Source organism: Rhinolophus sinicus, chromosome 14, assembly GCF_057876585.1.
Source record: "Rhinolophus sinicus isolate RSI-liver-muscle chromosome 14, RSI-T2T, whole genome shotgun sequence".
Lineage (NCBI taxonomy): Eukaryota > Metazoa > Chordata > Mammalia > Chiroptera > Rhinolophidae > Rhinolophus > Rhinolophus sinicus.
In genome coordinates this window covers 181,628,079-181,651,206 of record NC_142514.1, presented here as the reverse complement: position 1 = coordinate 181,651,206, position 23,128 = coordinate 181,628,079, and the positions used below count along the sequence as shown (strand labels likewise).

At 58.7% G+C, this 23,128-nt stretch overlaps 2 protein-coding genes across 8 annotated transcripts in view; one reads left to right on the top strand and one right to left on the bottom strand.

The window, feature by feature from the left end:
- FLRT1 (fibronectin leucine rich transmembrane protein 1) overlaps nt 1-5,480 on the bottom strand; it is a 78,348-nt gene extending 72,868 nt beyond the window's left edge. For all 3 annotated transcript variants that reach the window (XM_019717845.3, XM_074336538.2, XM_074336539.2), the window contains exon 1: nt 5,037-5,480. The gene's annotated coding sequence lies outside the window, so the exon portion shown is untranslated. The remainder of the gene's footprint in view (nt 1-5,036) is intronic.
- Nucleotides 1-23,128, top strand: part of MACROD1 (mono-ADP ribosylhydrolase 1) — a 144,030-nt gene that overhangs the window by 105,591 nt on the left and 15,311 nt on the right. The window lies entirely within an intron of this gene.

The window sequence follows — 23,128 nt, the reverse complement described above, 5'->3', positions numbered from 1 at the left end:
TAGATCTGTGCAGGCAGGAACAGCCAGGACGAGCGCCTCTGCGACCCCAGTTTTAATCCCAGTTTTAATTAAGTACAAAGCCATCTACAAAACAGTCCAGCCACTGCCTCCCTGCCAGGGAGTCCTCCCTCCTGAGCAAGCCTGTAGCACTTGGGCCCCGGCTGCCACTGGATGCCTGGGTCCTGCACTCTGCGTGGGAGGCAGTGTCCCCTAGTGGTTAGCTGAGCCCCATACAGCTGGCTCCCGGTGCCTCCAGGACACCCCACCTTCACTCCCTCTTCCCCCAGCACCACCCCCTCTGTCCAATGCCCCATCTCCATACTGGGGACATTCAGAACCAGGAGAGGGTTTCTAAGGAACCCCCTTCGTCACTAGCAGCCCTCAGTCTACACCAGAGCCACTGCCCCCATCACAAACAAGCCCAAATATTCTCTCTTCCGCCCCATCAGATACTGGGTTAGCCTGTCCACATAGGTGACTACACAGCTCTCAGGAACAGGGCACCCCACGCCTTAGGCCCAGGAAGCCCACCCTTCCAAGGGCGCACCCAGGAGGACTGGCATATGGTCCTTGAGGCAGGCCCAGGAATCCTGAGATATGGAGATGGACAGGCCAGCAGGGCCCCAGGGAGACTGACAGGCCACAAGCTCTGAACAGACCATAGTCCAGATGCCTGCACGTGCTACATGCCCCAGCCCCTCATGCTCCTCACACCGGCCAGGTGTCTGCACAGAACCCCTTCTGTTGGTTCTGTCCACCAGGCCCCTCGTTCCTGTCCCTTCTCTCTGACTCCTGCCCCTGCTTCACAGCTTGGCTGAAGCACCCCTTCCCCCAATCCAGGGCGTAGCAGGTTCTTGTGTCACCCAAGCTCACAGGGCTGCCTTCTCACCTTCAGAGCCCAAGGCTCTGTAGTGGGAAGGGAAATATCTGACTTCTGTCTGACCCCCCACTCCCAATTACACGTTCCCTGATGGCAAGACTTACGGCTGCTTTCGTTTCCCCTTTTTCTCCCAGAGCCCAGCACGCTGCCTGGCCCATAACCTGTGCTCAACACCTATCGAATGAGTGCATGAATGAATGAATGAACGAAAGAACGAACGAACGAACGAACAGGAAAGGAGGAAGGAAGGGAACTATAGAAGAGCCAGGGGTGGTGGGCAGAGTGCCTTGTGGGCTACCTCCCCGACCTGCTGCAGCAATGCCTAAGCCCAACGTCCCCTCCCGCCTTCCCCCGGCCCCACACTCACTGGCCCCAGCTCTCAGGGGTGTGGGGCACCACACACAAGCCCAACGGTGGGAGTTTCAAACCCCAGGGCTGCAGCAAATCCAGCAAACAACTTCCACAAGGTGAGCTGAGGCCCCCAAATGCTGCCATCATCTGCAGAGCTGCTGACCCTGGGGAGCAGCTGGGCTCTGGGGGCTGCCCGCGGCATAAACAGGCATCCACCGGCCGCTCAGGCAAACACAGGCCTGCACAAACACTACCCTTCTCCGTGCAGCCCTCTGCTCCAGCTGCTGCTAGGGAATGCCAGGCCAACGGGCGGGGTGGGCACACGGCCGGTCCGCTCCCCCCACCCCAGCCTTCTCAGAGTGACTGCCCCATGGCAGAGGACAGAATGCAGCTGCCTGGTGCCCTGGCACAAGCCGGAGCAGCCCTGAACTTTGTCTTGGGGAGAAGAACCCAGGTTCTGGGAAGGGCCCCCCACCAAACCCACACAGAGGGCTGTGCATCAAGGGCAGTAAACCGGCCCCACCCTCCTCCCAGAGCCCTGGCAGCCTCTCCCGATGGTGCCACCCCCACCCACCCACTGCAGGCACTTCGGACCTCCAGTCACACCCTCGTCCCTCCCTCCACTTCTTGTCCACACGCTCACTCAGCCCATCCCAGGAGGGCCCCGAGGGTAAACCCCAGCCTCACTCCGTTTACAATGCCTCAGTCCTGGACATCCCCACTGTCCCTGGCGGCCCGGCACTGAAGCTGACACCCCCGGCCAGCAGCCGGGTGAGCTCTCACTGGGAATGGGCTTCGGCGGCTGGGTTGAGGGCCGAGTCAGTCCTTCCTGCCAGTCCAAGGCCTGAAGAAGCTGGAGGCCCTTGGCCCAGCATGACCCAGGGGTGGGGAACACAGAGGGCCCACATTGCCAGGCATAAATTCTGTGCTAGAAGGTTCTTAGGCTTCATTTCATAGTGGGTACCCCCAAGAAGGGCACTGCTGTTACCCCACTTTATGTATGAGGATGTTGCCCCACGACATCCAGTCACTTGCTCGAGGTCAGCAGGCCAGATAGAGACACCCTCCAAGACCCCAGCACCCTGGGGCAGAAGGGCTGGCCCAGCCAGGCTCCCACAGCCCCAGACAGGCCCATCTCAGAGACCATGCCACTTCTCAGCCCTGACTCCAGGGCAGCCTGGCTGGCTGGGATGGCAGCTGCCAGCAGGTCCCCAGCTCCCAGAGACACACAGTGGAACCATCCACAAACCTGCTCACTGTCATTCCTGAGCCATCTGCCCCTTCCCCTGGCTGGGGGCAGGCTGCCCCTAGAGGCCCAGAGCCTGCCAAGCATGCTGCACCCAGCACCGAGCTCCCTTCCTCCCTGCCTCTGCCCGCTGCCTCTGTCCTACCTGACTACCCCAGGGGCCTCATCCTCCCCTGTGCCAGGTCAGCCACTTCTTAACAACTACCCCTGCACTGGGCCTCTGTGGCAGTCAGCCGCTTCCAGGCCTGCCTGTCTGTCCCGAGGCACCTGCCGTTCAGGTCCACCTAGAGCTCCGGTCCGGTCTGTCTCTCAGCTCACTTAGAAGCGAACACACACCACCTGCCCATCTTTTGTGTGCTGCCCTGCCCTGCCACACTCTGTGCCCACATATCCTCACGTGGTGGAACAGCTGCTGTATCCCCCTGTGCAGGCAAGGAAGCGGGGTCCCCAGAGGCTGCAGGCCTGGGGTCACCCAGTAGGTGACACAGGCTCAGCCACCAGGCCTCAGTCTGCACAGAGCCGAATCGTTCAGGCCACCGGCCTCCCCACAGAGCCCTGGCAGCAGGTTATACGATGGGGTGGCAGTACCCCTCTGCACCGCCGCCTTAGAAACCAGCTGGGTGGACCTCCCAGGGGCTCGTGATGGGAGGTCCCGGAGGAGGTGTGAGGGAAGGTGCTACTGCCTCTACGGGTCAGCATCAGGCTGAAATCCACCCAAAGCCCCTGGCTGGGGAGAATCTGAACCCCCCAACCCTCTGAGGCCTCTGCAGTTGCCCTCAGTCCTCGGGGACCCGTTTAGTCCACTTCACCCCATTTTATATTGCAGTCCTCAACCCCACACACTCAGCTTTGGGATGTGGGTATAGTCAACCCCATTTCACCAACAAGGGAAACAGGCTTAGAGAGGTGAAGGGACTGGCAACCAGTAAGTGGTAGGGCGAGGGCTCACAGTCCCTGCAGGCTGCGGCAGCCCCAGGCATGCCTGGCTTGAACTCACGCTGGGGAGGCTTTTAACGGAAGTGTCCAGTCTCTGTCTAGATGGGGTCACGGGGCTGGGGGTGCATACACACACACCCCGACTGCCCTTCTCTCTCTGGCTCTCAAACCTGCCCATGGTTGGCTCTTCAGCCAGGATGAGACAGCCTCTTGGCTCCTCCTGCCCCTCAGACCCACCAGGGCCCCCTCGATGCCCACCCCGCTGGGCAGCACCCCCTCCCGGGCGCAGGCCCTGGCAGCTCAGACCATTTCCATTTTAAACCTCTGAGGAAGCCCTGAACAGTCGCCCACGGAGTCGGCACCAGCTGACAGGTGATGTTTGCGCTTCTCCTCCTGGGGCTGGCAGGAAGAGATGCACTTGGCTTTTACTCCAGAAACCGAGACTTGAGCCCTGAGCGTGGCCGTCTTCCTCATGCCTGCTGGGCAGAGAGGGTCATGCCCCAGCACACATCCCTCTGCTAGGGGCATCCTGCATCCTGCAGGGTTTGGTGCCCCACACAGCAGCCACCTCACCAACTCCTAAGCCACCTGGGGAGGGTGCCAGGAGGGGCAGGTCTCCATCCACCCTGAGAGCGCAGGGGCCAGGGTGGGGCAAGGCTGGACCCCAGCAGCCCCCAACCTCCCCCCAGCCTGGGCTTTATTTATTCACATCAGGGATCTGGCATGGGCTGCAGGGGCCTGACACACCCCAGCTGGGCTTTTTCTCTTAAAATCACACACGCAGAGAGCCTCGCAGCCCTGAGGAGCCACCAGGAAGCCTGGGGCAGCTCCCTGATGTCGCTGCTCCACAACTTTCTCCTCCTGCGAGAGCTCTGATCAGCCACGGTTCCCTGCAGCTGGGCAACGACACTCCCCAGCCTTCCGCGAGGAGGGGCGTGAGCCTGGCCTCCGGCTTGGGCGCGGGGGGGGGGGGGGGGGGGACCCGCTGCCCCGGCCTCCAGCCAGGCAGTCCCACCATTCCAGCGCCAGGTGCACCGCCCCGGCCCCCTGGCCCGCACACGGCTGACAGTCCACAGCGCGCATGGAAAGGGAAGTTGGAGGCTGCTTATGGCCCCCTTGAAGTCGTTTTAAAAATAAAACCTCGCTCCAACCGTGACTCACGCGGTTGGTAGGGACCGGAGCGCCGCGCCTGGGCCGGCTGGCTGCCTCTCTCCATGTACCCCAAGCCCTCGGGTTCCTGGGTGCGAGGCTGGAGCCCGAACCAGCCAGCCCAACCTGGAGCCCCTCGCGGGCCGGGCCGCCTCCCTGGGGGCGCAGCGAGGGCTCGGACTGGGGCTCCGGCCGAGTCCCCGCCCTTTCCAGCCTCGGCTGGAGAGAGTGGAGCCGCCGGGCGCGCACCCCGCGCCTCCCGGTGGCGGAGCCACTGTCGCCGGCGCTCGACTGTCGACTCGGGGGCCCCCCACCCCAGATCCCAAAGGCGGCGTGGTGCCCGCGGCGCTGGGGCACAGCCGGGCAGCCTGACCCCGCGGCTCCTTCGTGTACTCCCAGCCCCCGCCCCGCTGGCCCCGGCGCCCCGTCCCGCTCGAAGAGCCCCCGGCCACCGCCCGGTGCAATCTTTCTTACCTGCGCTGAGGCCAGGAGGCGGGTCTCCTCGGGAAACTTTGCGGCGACGGCTGGAGCCTCAGGGGTTATTCCAAGGAGCGGGCAGGAACCGCAGCCGGAGGGCGCCCAGGGGGGGCCGAGAGAGGAGCCCCCGCCGCGCAGCGGAGCGCGGTGGCGGGCCCGGGGCGAGGGGTGCGCGGCGTCGCATCTGCCCGGCTCGGGCGCCCGGCGGAGCCGCTGGGGGGTGCGCAGGCGGCCGGGTGCGTGTGCCCGGTTGGGTGCGCTCGGCGGGGCGAGGGCCGGCAGCAGTGCCTGCGCGAGCGGCGGCGGCGAGCAGGGCGCGGGGAACCAGGCTGGGCGGCCGCCTCTCCCCTCGCGGCGGCGGCGGCGGCGGCAGCGGCGGCGGCGGGGGCCGTGCGTGCAGGCGCGGAGCGGCAGGGAGGGGAGGAGAAGGGGGAGGCAGCGGGCGCGGGGGGCGGGGAGGAGGCGACGGGGGCGGGGGCGCCGCGCTGCGCACTGGCCGGCGGGACCCGGAGCGGGAGGCTGCGCCGCCGCGCGGGGACTCGGGCCCAGCCCGGGAGAAACGGCATCCGCGTCCTCCTCCCCCTGCCCCGGGCGAAAATGGCTGGGGGGCGAGGGCAGGAGCTTAGGGAGCCGGCCCCCCTGGGGGGCGAGGAAGGAGGCTCCCAAAGCCAGCCTCTAGCTCAGGGGCGGGGGAGAGAGAAACGGGTTCTCGCTCACGCGCAGCCTCCCCTTACACCCCTCCTCTCTGCGCCCACTCATTCATCCATTCTTCCAAGTATCCATTCATTCATTCGTCTGTCCACCCATGCATTCATTCACTACCAGGTACCCACCGCCTACTCTGTGTGCCAAGGTAACCCCTTCCTCCCTGCCTGGCGCCCCTTCCCCATGCAGACCCCCTCACCTGCACTTGCTCTCTAAACACCCAGCCCTCCCTGTGCTGTGCCTCACCCAGCTGCCTCAGCCTGCAGTGCCCAGGTCACATCCCAACCCTGCCCCTCCCCTCACTAGCGGATTTTGACCTTGAGCAAGTTACTTAACCTCTCCAAGCCTCAGCATCCTCTGGTGAAAAATGGGAGCATTAACCACCGACCCCAGAGGGTTGACATGAGGGTTGAAGGAGACTTTGAATAGAAAGGTGGCTAGGGCGGTGTCTGGCACACATTAGGGAAATGTCTGCACCTGTTGTGTGGGGTCTGGGAGGGGCGTTGGAGGGCTGCTCTGAGTTGAGTCCCTGCCTCTGCCTAGAAACCCCCCCCTTTCCTGGCCCCACTGCCTGCAGGTCCACACCCAGACTCCCCACAGTCTGGCTGGGACCCCTCCCCCCTCCCACCTACTGTCCCAACCCCAGGTCTGTGTCAGGCACTCGCAGGGACCCAACACACCCTACTCTTTGCTGTCCTACAAGGCCTGGCCAGACCACCTCTCCTCTGGGATGCCGGCCCAGATTCCCCCTGGAGGAAGGTCAAGTCAGATATACCTGAACCCCGTCCTGTGCTCTCCCCGCCCTCTTTCTCCAAGCCCAGGAGCGGAGGCTTCTGCTGCCTCTGCCCTCACAGTGAGTACCCCTGCCTTTGGCCTTCTTGCCTCTCCCTCCTCACCTCTCCCTTCCCATCTACCTCCTCTTGACTCCCTTTCTTCTTTCTCCGCTTTACTCAATTCACCAAACAGCTATTTTTTTCTCCCAATTTTTATTTATTGCCCAAATGACATTATACCAACAATAAACGAAAGAAAAATCACCCACAGTGCCACGGCGCAGTGGCATCAACTGTCTTCGTTCCTCTGCGCCCTTCCAGGCTTGTCCATGCACTGTCTGCTGTCATTTTTACCGAGCTGTGGTTTCCGGTCCACCGGCCCAGACTCCCGGACGAATGTGGGGGCCCTGGGGCTCTTTCATCTCTCCATCATGGCACTTAGCATGTTGCTCAGGAATTATGTGCATGTCTTCCTCTTCTTCTTACTGGATCCCTTGAAGGAGGGACGCCTTCCATCCCTGCTGCCCACATGCCAAGCACAGGGCTGGCACAGAGAAGCACTCGGTGCCGTGGAGTGGAATGGATGGTATGGATATAGCTCTATTTGACATGTTGCTCTTAGATATCAAAATATCATCTTCATAATTGTGGTTTTAATGGCTGCATGATATTCCCTCTGGCTGATGTACTGTAAACTCGCTCAGCCGTGCCTGGTGGCTGCATACAGTTACTGTCTCCCGAGTGCTTTTGGGGCACCAAAGACCAAAAGTGAATCGGGCCCTATTGGACCCCACCCTGACAAAGCTGGGAATCCAGCGGGGTGGGGATGGGCACCCAGACAGTTAAGGGCTTAGCAAGATCATGCTGAAACACCTGTCAGTGCCACATGACCCCAGGACCCAGGGGCCAAGTCCACAGGGACATGCAAGGACAGCTTCCCAAGGGAGGTGGCTCTTGAGCTGGGTCTTGGAGGGTCAGGGGGAATGTTCTGGGCAGACTCCAGAAGCTCATTCCGGTTTGTTCACAGGAGCTGTGACATGAAAGATCCCGAGGTTTGGAGATGAGGAATTCTTGGTCAGAGTTGGGGAGGGGGATCGGGGGCCATGGTAATGATGAGGTGACTGATGTCAGCCAAGCCAGGTGTGCAGGGCCTTGAACAAGCCTGGGGAGTCTGGCCTTTATCCTGGAAGGAGTAGGGTGCCAGGGAGGTAGTGTAAGTACAGCCTGAGCACCATCAGCTATGACATTCAGAAAGATCGCCTGTTCATTCAACACTTGCTGAGCCCCCATGTGCACTAGTCCGCAGTGACGGTGGTGGGACCCAGGCCCAGGAGGTCTGAGCTAGTCTTCTAGCTGGGCATCCTTGGAGATGCTCTCAGCCCGAGGCAGCAAAGTCACCTGGGGACCATTTGTGGCTTCAACCTTGGGCTTGACAAGCCCCAGCTCTCCTACTCCCTGGACGTAGTAACCCAGAAAGTGTCCAGAAACTAGGTGCGGCGGGCCCTACCACTGCGCAGCCAAGGTCACCCCAGCTCTGCCCACAGCATCCCTGCCTCCCCACCACCCGCCTACCCTCGCAGCAGTCTCCAGATCTGGATTCTGTTCACCAATGCCCCACTTCCCCTCTGGTGAGCCCAGGCACTATCTTAGCCTCAGTACCCCTCAGTTTTCTAATCTTAATGGGGCTATCACGACCTCCTAGGGCTAATGTGACAGTCTCATTAGGTCCCAAGAGGAAAGTGCTTTGTATACTGTGAAGTGCTGTGACAACACAACTCACCATTATTAAACTGTTGTCAACCAAGGTTGTGCCACCCTTGGCCCTGCTCAGGCCTATTCTGGTCTGGAAGCAGGGGAATCTCATGTCTGCCCTCCAAGATCCCCAGGGTCTTCTGAGTCTAGGGGCACCTCAGTCACTGAATACCTGGCCTGCCTGGCTCCCCAATTGTGACCCCCAGTGATGCCTGGTGTACCCAGCGATGGTTCCATCAACCATGGACATGTGGCCGGTGGGCAGGTTGGCTGTGCACACCTGGCCGGGCACACAGCCCTCACCAGAACGCTCTTGCAGCTTTTCTGATCCAAGTCATAAAGCCACCACATTCCTCCACCCCCTTCTGCACTAAATCTTTCCGTCTTGCGCAGCACAGAGGCTTGGGGCTCCTCCCCAAAAGCACAGGATCAGGGTACAGGAGCAGCTGGGTGGGCCCCAGCGCAGAATATCGGGGAGAGCAGGAAGTAAGGTCCCCAGCCCAAGAGGACATCCCACAGAGGGCACTCTGGAGAGTGGGCATGGCAGGGACAAAGCCAGGCAGGAAGAAGCCAACAACCCCTGAGGATGAGTGCTGGGAGCAGGTGGAACCAAGGAGGGGTCAGCCTGGGCAGCTGGCCTGGGGAAGCCGCTGGCCAGGGAGGAGCACATCTGCTCCACATGCCTGCGTCAGTTCTCCCTGCCACTTGCCTGGGCACACTCCTGCCCTAGGCACTGAAATAAGGGTCCCACTTCCCTGTACTCTGCGCCCTCTCGGGCCCAGCCAACTCCCACTCAGCCCTCAGTCCAGGGCTTGACCTCCAAGAGGCCGCCCGTAACCCTGTCTTCCCTAGTGAGGTTGCTTTGTTCTCTGCTCCCTCAGCTTCTCCTTGCTTAGCTCAGTCTGTGATTGCATGTGACTTGTGTGACGACATTTTTCATCTACTGGACAACACTTTAACATCTCTGAGATCAGGGTGTGGCTGGCGGCTCGTTTTCTTCCTCTGTCGTACAGGAAACAGTGGCAAAGACTTCGAAATGACAGAGCCTGTGTTCAGTGACGTGTTTTGTTGGCATCCATCTCTCCCAACAGACAGTGAACACCTTAAGGGCACAGCCAGGGCCTCTGTGGTCCCTGCATGTCCCCAACACCTGCCACAGGGCCTGGTGTGTGGCAACAATAGTCCGATATTGCTGAGTGTCACACTGAAACAGCCCTGCCAGCCAATGGTGACAGCTACTCCAAACTGGGACCTACCCCAAGATGATGGTCCCAGGGGCTCGAGCCGGTCAGACACACTTGCAGCTATTGGGCAATGGCAGGGTGGGGTCTGGGTGTGTGTATGAGTAAGGGGTGATGGGGAGATGAAGCGGGAGAGGCCAGAACTGACAGTTACAATTTGAAGCCCCTGGGTGGGGGGAGAAAGACGTCAGAGATGGTCTGAACCGGGCCTGGGCAGAGGCAAGACTGTGCCACCCTAGGGCCAGGGTCCCATGCCAGCCCATCCTCCCTGGCCCTGGCAGGACAGAGGCTGCTGCCCAAGCTCATCTCTGATGGGCTTTCCTCTCCCTTAGGAGCTTCCTCTTCTCCCCACAAATGACATCACTGTCCCCCCTCCCCCTGCCCCTCCCCCATCTCTGCCAGACACCCAGGGCTGCCTCTCACTCCCTCCCTCCCTTACCCACTCACTCCCCAACCATTATTCCCAGCAGAGGTAATGCTTTTTATGGTGATTTAAGCATTTTTTGACTCTGGCTATCACTCACCTGTTACACATCCCAAGTTCAGGAAGGGAGACATGAATTATGTCCTGAAGGACAGTCCATGTGGAGGGACACGAAAGTGCCAAGGCACAGAGGGGTGGCTGGTGAGCAGCTCCTGGTCAGAACGTCCTGAAGAGGGGAAGCAGGTGAGTCCAGAAGTGCAGGCCTGATCAGGAAGGAAGTGGGAGAGGGCACATGCCCAAGATATTGGGGGGCCAGAGGGCAAGCTTCCCGTGACTGCCCGAAGAGGGAGAAGGGGAAGGCAGGGTCACAGATGGTGGAATTGGAAGAATGGAACCTCAGACCTCTGTTGGGGCCCAGCTTCCAGGGACACCCCCCCACCCCATCACTGTGCCTCTTCTGACCCCCTGCTGACCTTGTTTTCAGGGGCGCAGAATTCTGTATTCCTCCTTACCTCCCCCTTTTCCCACCCCTGCCCCAGGCCAAGTTGACCACCTCTGACTGTCACCACCAAGGGCCTCCTGAGGCCCTGAGCAGGCCACCTCTTTGGTGACTCAAACAGCTCCTGGCCCTTTCCCCTTGGGTTTTCTCTGTCCCCCCCACCAACAGGCTCCAATACCTCAGGGCAGCGGAAGCCACTAAAGATAGTGGGGGGCAGGAGGCAGTGGGAGCCTACAGATGGGTATCCTGAGCCCAGGGTCTCCCTCCCCAAGTCCTGATGGCACAGAGCTGTGGTCCAGGGCTGAGGTTGGGTGGGGTCACTGGGCTCCCCACCTGCTGGGCACAGGTGCAGCCAGGCCTGGCAGGTTCTGAGCTAAGTACACTGCTGAGAGGAGGCACAGAGGAGGGGGAGGGGGAGAGGGGCAGGGCGCCAGTGATGGGGGGGGGGATGGGGTTGCCCAGCAACCACTATGCTGCCGAGGATGGATTCTTAAAGAGCTGAGCAGAAAGGCTGGGCCTTGGAGGGGCTGAGGCACAGCCTCGCATACCAATGGCTGCTACTGCCAGCTTCCTCCTCCTCCTCCACCCTCCTCAGTGTGGAGCCCCAGCTGGGAGGTCAGAAAGACAGAGAGGAGGGGGCACCCAACCGGGGGACCTGAGGCAGTCGGCACAGGAACAACACTGGGGTCCTATTTTGTCCCCCACAGGACACAGCCAGGGAGGGGGTAAGATGGCCTCCCTGCTGCCTCCAGGACAGGCGCTGTCCTGGGTTCCCAGACGCCCAGGTACAGGAGGGAGCTGGGACGCCTTACCCCCACCCTACCTGGCCTTCCCAATGGTACCCCGGAACCCTTACTGAAGGAGCACTAGTTTTAGAGCCAGATGAAACTGCCTCTTCCAGACTGAATGACCTTGAACAAGCGACCCCCCCCCATCACAAGCCTTTTGTCCTGAGAGTCTCAGTCAGGTGCAGGAGCCATCAGTCACCAGCTGCCCAGGGGAGGCTGGCCAGACAAGGCTGTGTCTGGTGGGCAGAGTGTCCGAGGAAGTCCTTCCTGGTGTCTAACTTAAATTCTCTGTTCAGCAAGTGGGTGCCGCCTTCCTTCTGTTCTTCTTGAGAAGAAGGCGAAGTCTGTTTGGTCTCAGTTCAACACTTCATATTCCACAAGCAGGAAGGGTGAGGATTCAGTTGCGTGGTTTTCCAGTTCCTTTCCTTCTAGGGCCACAATTTCCCATCTGTACATGAGGGGCTGGACTAGGTCAAGGATGCATCTCAGAGGTCCAGGGAGGAGCCTCTGGAGTTCTGCCGCCCTCTCTGAAATCAGGGGGAGCGCTCCCTCCCAGCTGCCTGCAGTGATGCAGGGGGCAGGAGGGCGGGGGGCTCACACACAAAGTGCCCCTTCTATTGACCTAACTAAGCCACGTTTGGAAGCTGATCCCATCCTGTCTCCCAGTCCTCTAATTGATCCCTGTGGGTTCAGCGTTGCCTCTTTTCCTGGCCCTCTGTCAACCCATGCTCTGCCAACACCATCCTCCAGCCTCCACCCCCAGGTCCATCCCCTTCAGTCTGCTCCCCTTCAGCTCTGGGGAGGGTCTTTTTAAAGTGCAAGCCTGACTCTGCTGGTCCCCTGCTCCAACACCTGCCATGGCTCCCATGGCTGTGCGAGAAGGCTCCAGGGCCCGGCTGCTCCTCTACCCTCCATTCAGCCACACTCCCCTCTGCAGAGCCCCTCCCCCACAGCTCACCCTCCCTGACACAACCAGCTCATTCTCCCCTCCAGACATTGCCATCAGACTGGCCAGAATCAACATCTGTTGAAGGAGTGAGTGGCACTAAGAACATTTCTTCAGTCCTGAGCCTATGCTGGCCTCTGGGTACAGGAATGACCAAAGCAGACTAGATCCTCTCCCACAAGCTACCATGCTAGTAATACACCAGCAAACCAATCTGAGGACAATACCATTACAGGACCATGTGGGCTCCAAAGGAAATAAATAGGGTGTTGAGAGGAACAGGGTGAGAGGCACTTTAGCTGGGTGGTCAGGGAAGGCCTCTCAGAGGAGGTGACATTTTCATTGAGACCTGAAGGATGAGAAGGAGCCAGTTTGGAAAGAACTGAAAGAGTATGCTAGGCAGAGGGAGCGGTGTGTGCAAAGGCCCTGGGGCATGAAAGAGCTGGACTTATTAGAAGAAGAGAAAGGAGGCCAAGAAATTGGGGGGAGCACAGTGTGGGAGGCAGCCAGGCATTCGTGGAGGGAAATATGGATTTTATTCTAAGTGTAATCGGAAGCTATTTGAGAGTTTAAGCAGGGAAGTGACATGATTTAATTTATATTTTAAAACGATCATCTGAACAACCACTTTGGAGAGCAATTTGGCAATAACTAGTAAAGTTAAAGATGTGCATAGACCACAGTCCAGCAGTCCCGCTTCCAGGCGTACACCCGAGAAATTCCGGCACGTGTGTGCACAGGGCGTGTGCAAGATGCTGCCGCAGCTGTTTGCAAGAGACACAATTGGGCACACTTGACTGTTGGTCAGTGGGACGATGGGAAGATGAGTGTGGGGTGGTGTCCCCGCCTGGAACATTATACCGCAGTGAAAACATACTGACGAGAGCAGCAGGGGCTGCCTGGGTCAGTCTCCCCAGCATCGCCGGGAACGGCAGCAGCCAATCCCAGGAGCTCCACTTTACATAAAACGAAGACACACAGAACTAGGTACTGCTCTCCCGCTGAAGGGTGTACACAGTAAAAGTCTAAGGAAAACACATGCTGAATGCAGGGTGGTGGGTTCCTCTGGCGGCAGAGGGGAGTCTTCAAGTCTTCTATGATGGTGTATTTACTGGGCTGGTCGTGGGTCAAGGGGCCGTGTGTGTGCGTGTGCCTGCTTGTACATGAAGTCAATAGAAAAGGATCCCCTCTTGCTGGAGTGGAGGGTGAGGGGCAGTGGACAAGTGGCCCAGGAGGGAGGAGACAGTGGGTGAGCCTCGAGGGGGAGTTAGAAGTAGGGGCCCAGTCTGTCTGGCTGTTCAGAGTTGGCAGTCTTTCCTCCTTCAAATCCATGGTTTGTCTTCTGCTCAAACAGCCCCTGGTTTTCTCCTTTCAGGAAGAAAACTGAAGCTCAGAGGACACGGGGATGCTTGGGGTCACCCAGAGAGCTAGGGGCAGAAGAACCTGTGACCCATCCTCGGGGGAAGTTGGGCCTGTCCAGCTGGGGCTGAGCAGAGGGGTCCAGGCTGCCTTCAGGACCCGCCCACACTGACTATGAGCAATGGACAGGGGCCTTCTCCAGGCCCCTCCCCCCAGGACATTCCCCCAGCCATCCACTCTCCCAACTGCCAGGGCTCCCTGGCCCCAGCCCCTCATTCCTGCTTAGATGGAGACTGCACCCGGCTGGCTGGGGCCCAAGCCATCTCCTGGTAATTGGGTTTCAGGGATGCTCATGCTCGTGGTTATGCTAATGGTGGGACACTGAGCGACTGTCCCCTGGCTCCTGGGGGAGGGAAGGCCCAGGCTGCCAGGGTCCCACAGCGCGGTAGCACTCAGTGGTCCCTTGGAAATTAGACTGCCTGATTCAAACCCTGCTCCCCCACTTCCCAGCTGCATGACCTTGGGCAAGTCACTCAACCTCTCTGAACCTCTATTTCCTCATCTGTAAAGTGGGAAAAATAATATTACCCTCTCATTAGGCTCTCGGGGGAGAGAAAAAGGAAATGAAAGAATCTACCAGCAAGACTTGGCCCAATGCCTAGCACAAAGAATTTGCTCGATAAATGCGTTATTAACTATTTTATGTTTAAAGTCTAAAAGGTCCTATAGGAAAATGTGAACAGGGGCTAGCCGAATCTGAGTGATGAGCTAATGAGTGACTCACTTTTCTTTTGCTTTTTGTTTATGTATATTATCCAATTTGGGGCAATGCACATGAATTTCTTGCATAACAAATTACCAATACGTGGAAGGTGTCTGGGGACAACAGGGCTTGGAGAGTGGGTGTTAAGGGGGACTAGGAGTCCAAGGGTTTGGGGTCCAGCTTGGGCTTGGACTCTCCAGGGGAAGCGCCCAAGGACCCCAGGCAGGAGGGGACAAAGGAGAGGCCTAGGCCAGCAGGAGCCACAGATAAGTCACCAGCTTTGAGCTTAAATGGCTGACTGTGCTGCTTTTCTAGGGAGAGGCCTGGGGGTGGGATGCCCCCGGTGGACCAGCGTAGGGGCTGCAGAGCTGGATGGACTTGGGTGAATGGGCGTGGGGAGCTAGAAGGTGTGAGGCAGGGTTGAGGAAGGCCGATCCGAGGTTCAGGGGAAGCAGAGGAAGGCGGGCCTAGCACAGGGCCAGTGGGAGATGGGGGTTCTAGAAGTGGGGGCCCAGCTGGGTACAACTCCCAACAGATTTGAGGAATTGCGGGCCTCCACTCAGAGAAGAGGGAGTGAAGGGCTCAGTCCTGGAGGCAAACAAGCCAAGTCTAGCTGAGCAGGATACTTCATGGTCCAGGTTCCCAAGTCAGACCAGCAGGATTCAAATCCTATCTACACCATCCTAACCTGTGTGGCCTTGGCCAGACACTTACCTGAGCCTCAGTTTCCCCATCTATAGAATGGAGCTGCGTATCTCGCAAGGTCTCCATGGCTCTCCCTAGGAAGCTGGGGAACAAACCTTGATGAGAAGCTGCTGTCATTATTATCATTGTTATTAATCCAACCTGTCAGCAGGCTGATCTCACCCTTCTCTCTGGCTGACTAGGGACACCTGAGGACCCAATCTTCTTCTCCCATTGCCACCATGATGCTCTGTGAGGCCATAACAGTTTACAGGCATTTTAAATTTTATCATCTATGCCCACAAGGGCCTCAGTTAACTGACCTCCCCACCCCACAGATGAGAAGACCGAGGCCCCAGGGGGTGGAGCAACTGGCTCAAGTTCACAGCTGGGGGTTTCAGGACCAGGCCTTGCAAAACACAGGACGTTGGCTCCTCCCCCTAAGGGCTGTGGCCTTGGGCAAGTCGCTTGGCCTCACTGGGCCTCAGTTTTCCCATCTGTAAATAGGGCAGGAAGGAGTGTGTGGACACACGTACGCACATGTCCACATGGCCAGCAGAGGTCCCGTGTGGGTGTCAGCCTGCAGTTGGTACCGATAAAGGTGAGTCCCCTTTCCCCCATGAGCGCCTCCAAGCCTGGGGACTGTCCAGGAAGCCTCACACATTCACGGGAGCCCCACCTCAGAGGACAGTGACCTTGGCCTAAGGGGATAGCTTATCAAACATGGCCACTGCTTGTAGCTTGAGATGCTTTTGAAGTCTCTTGTTTTATCTTCAAAAACTCAGCACATTTTATATTTTATTCCATCGGTGGGGTGTTTCTCATCTAAAACATTTTAAATGACTCACCCTCAGTAACAGACACCAACCGCTGGCCTGCAGGAAGTGGGGGAGGCAACATCGCTGATGTCCCAAGACCAAAGCCCACTCCCCTAAACCTGCCAATGGGGCAACCATCATCACCTCATAGGTACCAGGCTCTGTGGCACGCTCTGGGTGCAGGGGGGCCGTGGTGGCCCAGCCAGAGGTAGATAGGCCAAGCTGCAATGGACCAGTAGGGGATGTGACAGGGATGCACAGGCATTGGGGGTGTGCCAAGGAGGCTCCCACTCCCTCAGGGAGGTCTGGGAAGGGATCGCCTGGACAGTTCGGTAGCCAGCAGGTCCCTCTCCTGCCCCCATTGCCCTGTGACCTTCTCTTCCACTTCCCTCCCCAACTCTCTCTGCTTCAGCCGCAGCAGCCTCCTGTGCCTCAAACTAGGCTGGCTCCTGCCTCAGGCCCTTTGCATAGGCTGACCCCTGCCTCAGGCCCTTTGCACAGGCTCGCCCCTGCCTCAGGCCCTTTGCACAGGCTCGCCCCTGCCTCAGGCCCTTTGCACAGGCTCGCCCCTGCCTCAGGCCCTTTGCACAGGCTGGCCCCTGCCAGGATGTGCTCCTCACAGCTGGCTCCCTCTGTTCAGCAGGTCGTGACTCCTAGATCAGCCCCCACCCAACTGTCTGCCACTCTCTCTTCCCTTTTGTTCCCTTCACAACCTCTGGTGCTGAGTGTAATTTTTGTTTAAGTTTATTCTCGTTCTAGTGTTTCTCAAACCCTGCTAGATGATGAGCTCTGTGCCTGGAGGGCCTTCCCCTTTGGTGTCCCAGAGCCTGGCACATAGTAGGGGCCGCATGCATATTTGTCGAATGACAAAAAGCTGAGATCTGGCCTCACAAGGTAGGTTGGAAGAAAGAGGGCCAGGCCCAGGGGCTGGGGGTTGGAGAAGCACCTTCCAGCTCCCCAAGCCTGGTGGGTGGCCTCTCAGGCATTTGAGACCAGGATGAGGTAAATGGAGGTCAGGGGCATATGTCAGCAGCGGCCCCCAGACGCACACAACAGGGCTGTGCCTGCTCAAAGTCACTGCTGTCACCGCTGTGCCTGAGTGCAGGCCTTTCCCTGGCCCAGTAACCTGCTCAGCGCTTTCCTCAGGTCACTGAGTCTCCTCACTAGTGGCCCAGCCCCCGCATGGTGCCCCCTCGCCTCCCTCAGTGCTCCCCCACATCAGGGAAAAGCTGAGGCAGCTCCTACACCACCTCCTGCCATTGCCCTTGGACCAGCGCTGTCTCCTGCACACACCCCCACCCCACGTCCTGCCTCCCGAGGGCTCTTGCAGGGTGGGCTCTTCTGCAAGGCCCAGTGGACGAGAGCCTGGGTTTCAGAGGCAGGCAGACCCCGTGTGGCTAGCTGAATGATTCTGGGCACAATCCATATATAACCTGTTCAGTGTGTTCAGTAATTGTTAGCAGGCACCTGCTGTACGCCAGGCTCTGTGCTGGGAGCTGGGGACACAGCTGTGGATGAGACACAGAGTAGAGGGATGGGGTAGTGAGGTAGGCACTCATCTGGGAGGTGAAGATGCTGGAGGCAGTGATTCATAGCCCCTGGGAGGGCATAACCAGGGACTAACTAGCTCTAGACCTGATGTACTCCTCAAGGCTGACTCCCAGGGTGGGGCATGGTGAGGGTATCTTCCAGGCAGAGGTACCAACCCATGGGGCCGGAGGGAATGGAGCAAGTTTGATCACCTGGAGTGTGGCTGAGGAAGAGATGGAGGGGAGAAGGGAAGAAATGAGGTGATGAGTCAGTGGGGTCCATGGGCCTGGGTATGCTAGGGACCGGTTCTTTACCCTGAGAGCCAAGGGGAGCTGTGGGAGGGTTTGATCAGAACACTGGGATAAAATAGGAGATGCTCAAATCTGCACTGTGAGAAAATTGTTCTCCATGGCTCAGCTCTCCCGTCTGTAAAATGGGCCAGCAATGATATCGTCTGCACAGGGTGAGGATTAAATGAGCCCACGTGAGTTTGGAGATTACCCGGCCTCTGCTCGGGCATTTCTGCTACTGTGGGCCCTTCCTCCATAAAAAAATTAAAGTTAGATTTTATTACTTTGTTGGTATAAAGACAAATATATTAACATTATATATTAAAACATTTTCTTCAACCTTAAAGTTCATTTTTTTCTTCTAATTTAAAAACAAATTATAACATGTTTGTGGGTCCCTAAAAGCATTATGGGCCCAAGACACATGCCTAGGCCCTCCAATGAGGTGTTATCATCAGGGGCAGGGGGCACAGGGTGGGCAACCAGAAGAGGAAGAGGTGTCTGTGTGCCCCAGGGCCTCCCTCCTCCCCCCTCACCTCTGCCTTCCCCTCATCCCTATTCTTACAGCCCTTGTGGTCCCCTCCAGCTGCAGAGAGTCAGGCCCAGCCGACCTTGACCTTGTCCTTCCCCAGCCTAAATACACCGTGGTGCCATCCCGTCCAGGGAAGTGCTCTGACCCATTGGGCCCTGCACCATCCACGGCCCTCCCCAGATGCCTTTCTGTCTTTTCTCTGAAGGTGCACAGCGTCCCTAATCCTCAGCTCCCAGGCCACCTCTGTGAAGCCTAACCAATCTGCAGGCTGCACAGCTCTGGTAACTTCCTCGCCATGGTGTTTACCTGTTTCCTCCCTCCCCCTCCCAGGGACGGTATCTGGTTCATCTCTGTATGCTTGGTGGCACCTGGCACATGGTTGGCACCCAATTAAATGTTTTGTGTAGAGTAAAGAGGGGATCACCCGGGTCTGCCTTCGCCCTGGGGCCTCCTTTGACCTATAGTAACAATGGCCAAGCATTCTCCCTTTCATTGGGCGGTGGCCACATGCCAGCCCCTGAACCAGGTCGGGAGCTGGGGCACAGACAGGGGGAGTAATTCCACCCTGCCCACAGGGACAGCAAGTGCTCAGGGTGGGGGAAGGGCTGGGTTTCCTCAGAGGAGTTGCACCAGGCCTGAGAAGGTGTGGAGTGGACAGAGGGCAAAATGGGGACTTGGGGGTGTGCGCTGCATGAGCAAGGAAGGCCTGGCAGAATGTGTGGGGGATGGGGAGTAAGGCCCCAGGGCCCCCCCCAGGCCCTGGCCCAGTAGACCGCCATCAGGGGACAGAGAATTCGGCAGTGATTGGTGAAGCGGGGTGCAAACCTCATTTCCACCCCAAGGTCATAGGCCCAGCACTGAGGCTTGGAGCCAGTTAATCGAGTCTAGTGGAGCGTGGCATAGGCCTGTCTTCTGGCGGGGATGCGGCTGGGCTGGGCCACCTCACGCTGCGGTGGGGACCAACAAGTGGACTCAATGGCAGTTTTTAGACCAGGCGCCCCCAGCCCCCAACATGCTCTCTCTGTCTACACCCCCCAAACTCCGAATAAGCCTCTTGCCTGTACCTGGACCCCCAAGGCGAGGCCTGGGCCTAGCTCACCCAGCCCCTCAAGAGCTCAAAGATCCCTTGTTTTTGCTGGGGCAGGTTTGGTTTCCTTGGGTGGGGCTGAGTCAGAAGCCCTGGCTTGGACTGGAAGTCCAGTGCTTGTCCCCATATCATGCCATGTGGCTGCTCAGCCATCACCATGTCTCAGCAAGAAGGTGTCAGGAACCCTTTCAGACACAGGGAGAGAGAGCAGGGGTGAAGAAAATGCACACTGACAACCAACTGTCTTGTCCAAGCCCCTTTCTCCACTCCCCAGCCACTCTGTGAGCCTCAGTTTCCTCATCTGAGAAATGGACTAATGACCAGTTGTGATTTAGAGCCTCAAACCAAACTGAGGGGAGCATGAAAGGGTTAACAGCAGAAGGGGCAGAAGCTGGACACTCAAAACCAGCATTAGGGGTAGGTGAGGTGGGAAGAGCCAGCCCCAGCCTGGCGAGCAGAGCAGCAAGGCCTGGGACCATCCTGCTTAGGGTAAGAGTCTGGGTGATTTACCCAAGAGATGGCCTGTTGGTGTCTTTGGCACTGCCCCCCTTTTATAGTGTCCTCCCCAAGCCTCCAGGCCATTCACCCGGGCAGCCTAGCCCAGCTGTGAGAGCCTTGGGCAGCCTTATGGGGGCACCATGTGGCCAGGCATCCCGGCCCCTGGGGAGAGGGCCAGACAGGGGCCCAGGGGAAAGAGCATGGGAGGAACTGGGTCCAGACCACTGGGTCGCTGCCCTTCCATGGGACTGCCAGATGTGGCGGACTGGGGGCAGGGGACACTACAGACTGGCCTCCTAGGATACCTGCTGAGCTGGGGACAGGCCCGTGACCGAGTCCTCTGTGCAGCCCAAGTCTGAGCCCCAATGCCAGCCCCACCTGCCCTTCCCCACCTGTGGCAGTTAAAGCCACCTGGCCAGCCCTTCCTCCAGCTCAACCCGATGAAATCCTTCCTCTGCCCCAGGCCCAACACCTTGGACCCTGGATATCCTGGCCTGGTGGACATATGGGATGGTTCACCCTAGTTCCCTCATCTGGGCGGGGCCACACACTGGAGTTTGGGAGGTGCTGGGCAGGTAGGGGGTTGGCATCTCCTTCCAACAGGGGCCTGCAGAGCAGCAGGTCAGCGCCCCCTCCCCTCCCACCCCTTCAAGGCTAGCTGCCAGCCCATTTGGCACTAAGCCCTCTGAGCAGGAGCCAGCTCGTTTGCCACGGGTGTTAATTAAGAGAGAGAGAGGTGATGGGGGAGGTGGAAAAGGGCCACAGAGGGCAGCTTCCAACAGCTGCCAGGACTACCCCAAGGACCAAGGGGTTCGGGAGCTGGACCCCAGCGACCTGAGATGCCCGACCTCCCCCACTGTCTCCAGGGCAGGGCTGTCCAGATGCCCAGCCCCTCAGTTCTGCAGCTAGACCTACTGGGGTGGGGATGGGACCTACTGTGTGCTCTGCAGGGGGTGTGGAGTAGGCAGGCCCCCGCCCTGGCCTGGAGGAGAGCCTCCCTGTGACCGTCCCTCTGGCAGTCTGCCTTGAGGTCGGCCTGCTTTTCGGTTTGGCTTTGGAGTCAGACCCAGGTCCGATCTGCTACTGCCATGTACAACTCAACTACAGAGCCTTGGTTTTCTTATCTATAAAATGGGAGCTATAGCCCCTTCTTTGTGGCTTTGTTATGACAGTGAACAGGATCATTTGTGTGAAGCATTCAGTGTGTGCCTGGCAAATAACCCTCACTCTGTCATTGAAATGTGTGCTCCTGGGGCAGTGGCCACAGCCAGGCCTTTTGCAGGCCCAGCTCCTCAGCGGCCTGCACCTCTGCCTGGGGTCCTATTGTGGTCCCTCCCCTGGTCTTGCTCGGCTCTGGCTCTGGCTGCCTCACCCACCTCACCCGAGATCCCTGCAGACCCCCAGCCCTGCTCTGGGAGCTCCCAGCCGCTCCATCTTAATTAGCTGCTTGTATTAGTCTTGCAAGTAACGTGGCAACTTACAGCCTTGGGTTTTTGGGCTGTGGAATTAATTATTCCCCAAGCGAAGAGCTGTCAGCTCTGGGAGACCAGCCACTCAGAGCCGCCGATACCTCTTAGCAGCGTCCGTAGCTTCCGCACGGCACCCGGGGCCTGCAGCCTGGCTGGCCGGAAATGGCCCCCACTCCTGGCCCTGGCTCTGCTGTGTGTTCCCCCCCATATACAGGGGCTGCAGCATGACCTGGGGAGGTAGGGTGGGTGTGTCGTGCAGGGGACCCTGCTCGCTGTGCCATTTGTCGTGCAGGGAGTCACGCGGGGTCTCTGGTCCAGCTCCCCACATAAAAATGCAGGACATGGTGAGGCCAAAAAGGAACACCCATGGAGCCATAGGTAGGGGAGTCATACCACTATAGTCCCGCTGGCGCCTGGGTTGGAGAAACAGGAAGCAGGAGCCACAGTGTTTGCAACCCTCACTGCACCACTTGCAGCCTCAGCCACCATCTTCTTGCTAGCCCCCATTTTCCTGCTAGCGTAGCCACAGCAGTTATATTAGTGGCCAATGGCTCACTGGTTACAGCTGACGGCCAACTAGCCACAGCTGATGGCCATCCAATCACAGTTGATGGCCATTTACTACCTGAGCCAACACCTTTCTATGTGAGGCTGAGAGCCTGGAAACTGCTTTCTGGGGCTCTGCCCCCACACTCCACCCCTACAGGCTCTCGCCTCACAATCTACGCGACAAGTGTCTTCCGCGAAGGGCCCTGTGCGAGGAGCCTAGAGGTGAATGCAACATCCTGGACATAGCCAGGCTCTCTGGGCACAGCCAAGGTTTCTCAGGGCACCACCAGTACTTCTGGGCACTGCCACTCTCTCTGGGCCTCTCAGGGTACTGTGCTGGAACAACAGCGACTCACAGTCAAGGTGCTTACATATTCTCAATGGTGGCCAGTCAAGACACAAAAGCAAATATCCCCCAGTTCCACTATATGGTGGTATGTTCCCAAGCAGTCAAGCTATCCATTAAATTAGGGATGGAAGGCAATTCCCCATAGTCCATAGTCATTCGCCAGGGTTGTCCTAGGGGTGAGGGACGACCTTGACCTCACCCGCATCTCCCATGGAGGACTCAGCAAGCCTTTCCTCCTGAGACAAGTCCTGCATCCAGGCTGCCTGAGCAGGAACTTCCCAGCCCACAGGGCCGCAACGACCTTTGCTTTCTCTGGCCTGTGCTGGTTGGGGAACCGTCCACATCTTTCCACCTCTCCACGGGGCTCCATTTCTCCAGCAGCTGCATGGCTTTTCCTGTGCTGGTGGGAGAACTGACCACGTCCTGCCACCCTTCCACGGGGGTCCAGCTCTCTGGCAGCTGCTCCTCCTGGTCATCCTCAGACTGGGTGTTCATATGCACAAACTGCTCCACCATCCTTCAGAGAGCTTTGGCCGGCATCGTACCCTGCTCGCTGCGCCATTTGTCGTGCAGGAGACCCTGCTCGCTGCGCCATTTGTCATGCAGGGAGGCCTGCGGGGTCTCTGCTCCCGTTCCCCACACAAGAACGCAGGATATGGTGAGGCCAAAAAGGAACACCCACGGAGCCATAGGTAGGGGAGTCATACCACTACGGTCTCACTGGAGGCTGGGTTCACTGGACGTGCGACCTGCTGTCCGTTTTCTGCCAACCAACCGACGACTCTCCACGACTCTCCTCCACTCTCCTCGGCTCTCCTCCTCTCTCCTCCGTAGCCGCAGCAGTTATATTAGTGGCCAATGGCTCAATGGCTACAGCTGACGGCCAATCAGCCACAGCTGATGGCCATCTACTATCCGAGCCAGCACCCCTCCACGTGAGGCCGAGAGTCTGTAAACTACTTTCTGGGGCTCTGCCCCCACAGGGTGCCAGAGTGGTGAGGAGCTGAAGGCCCTGCCTAGAAGCCAGGGCTCC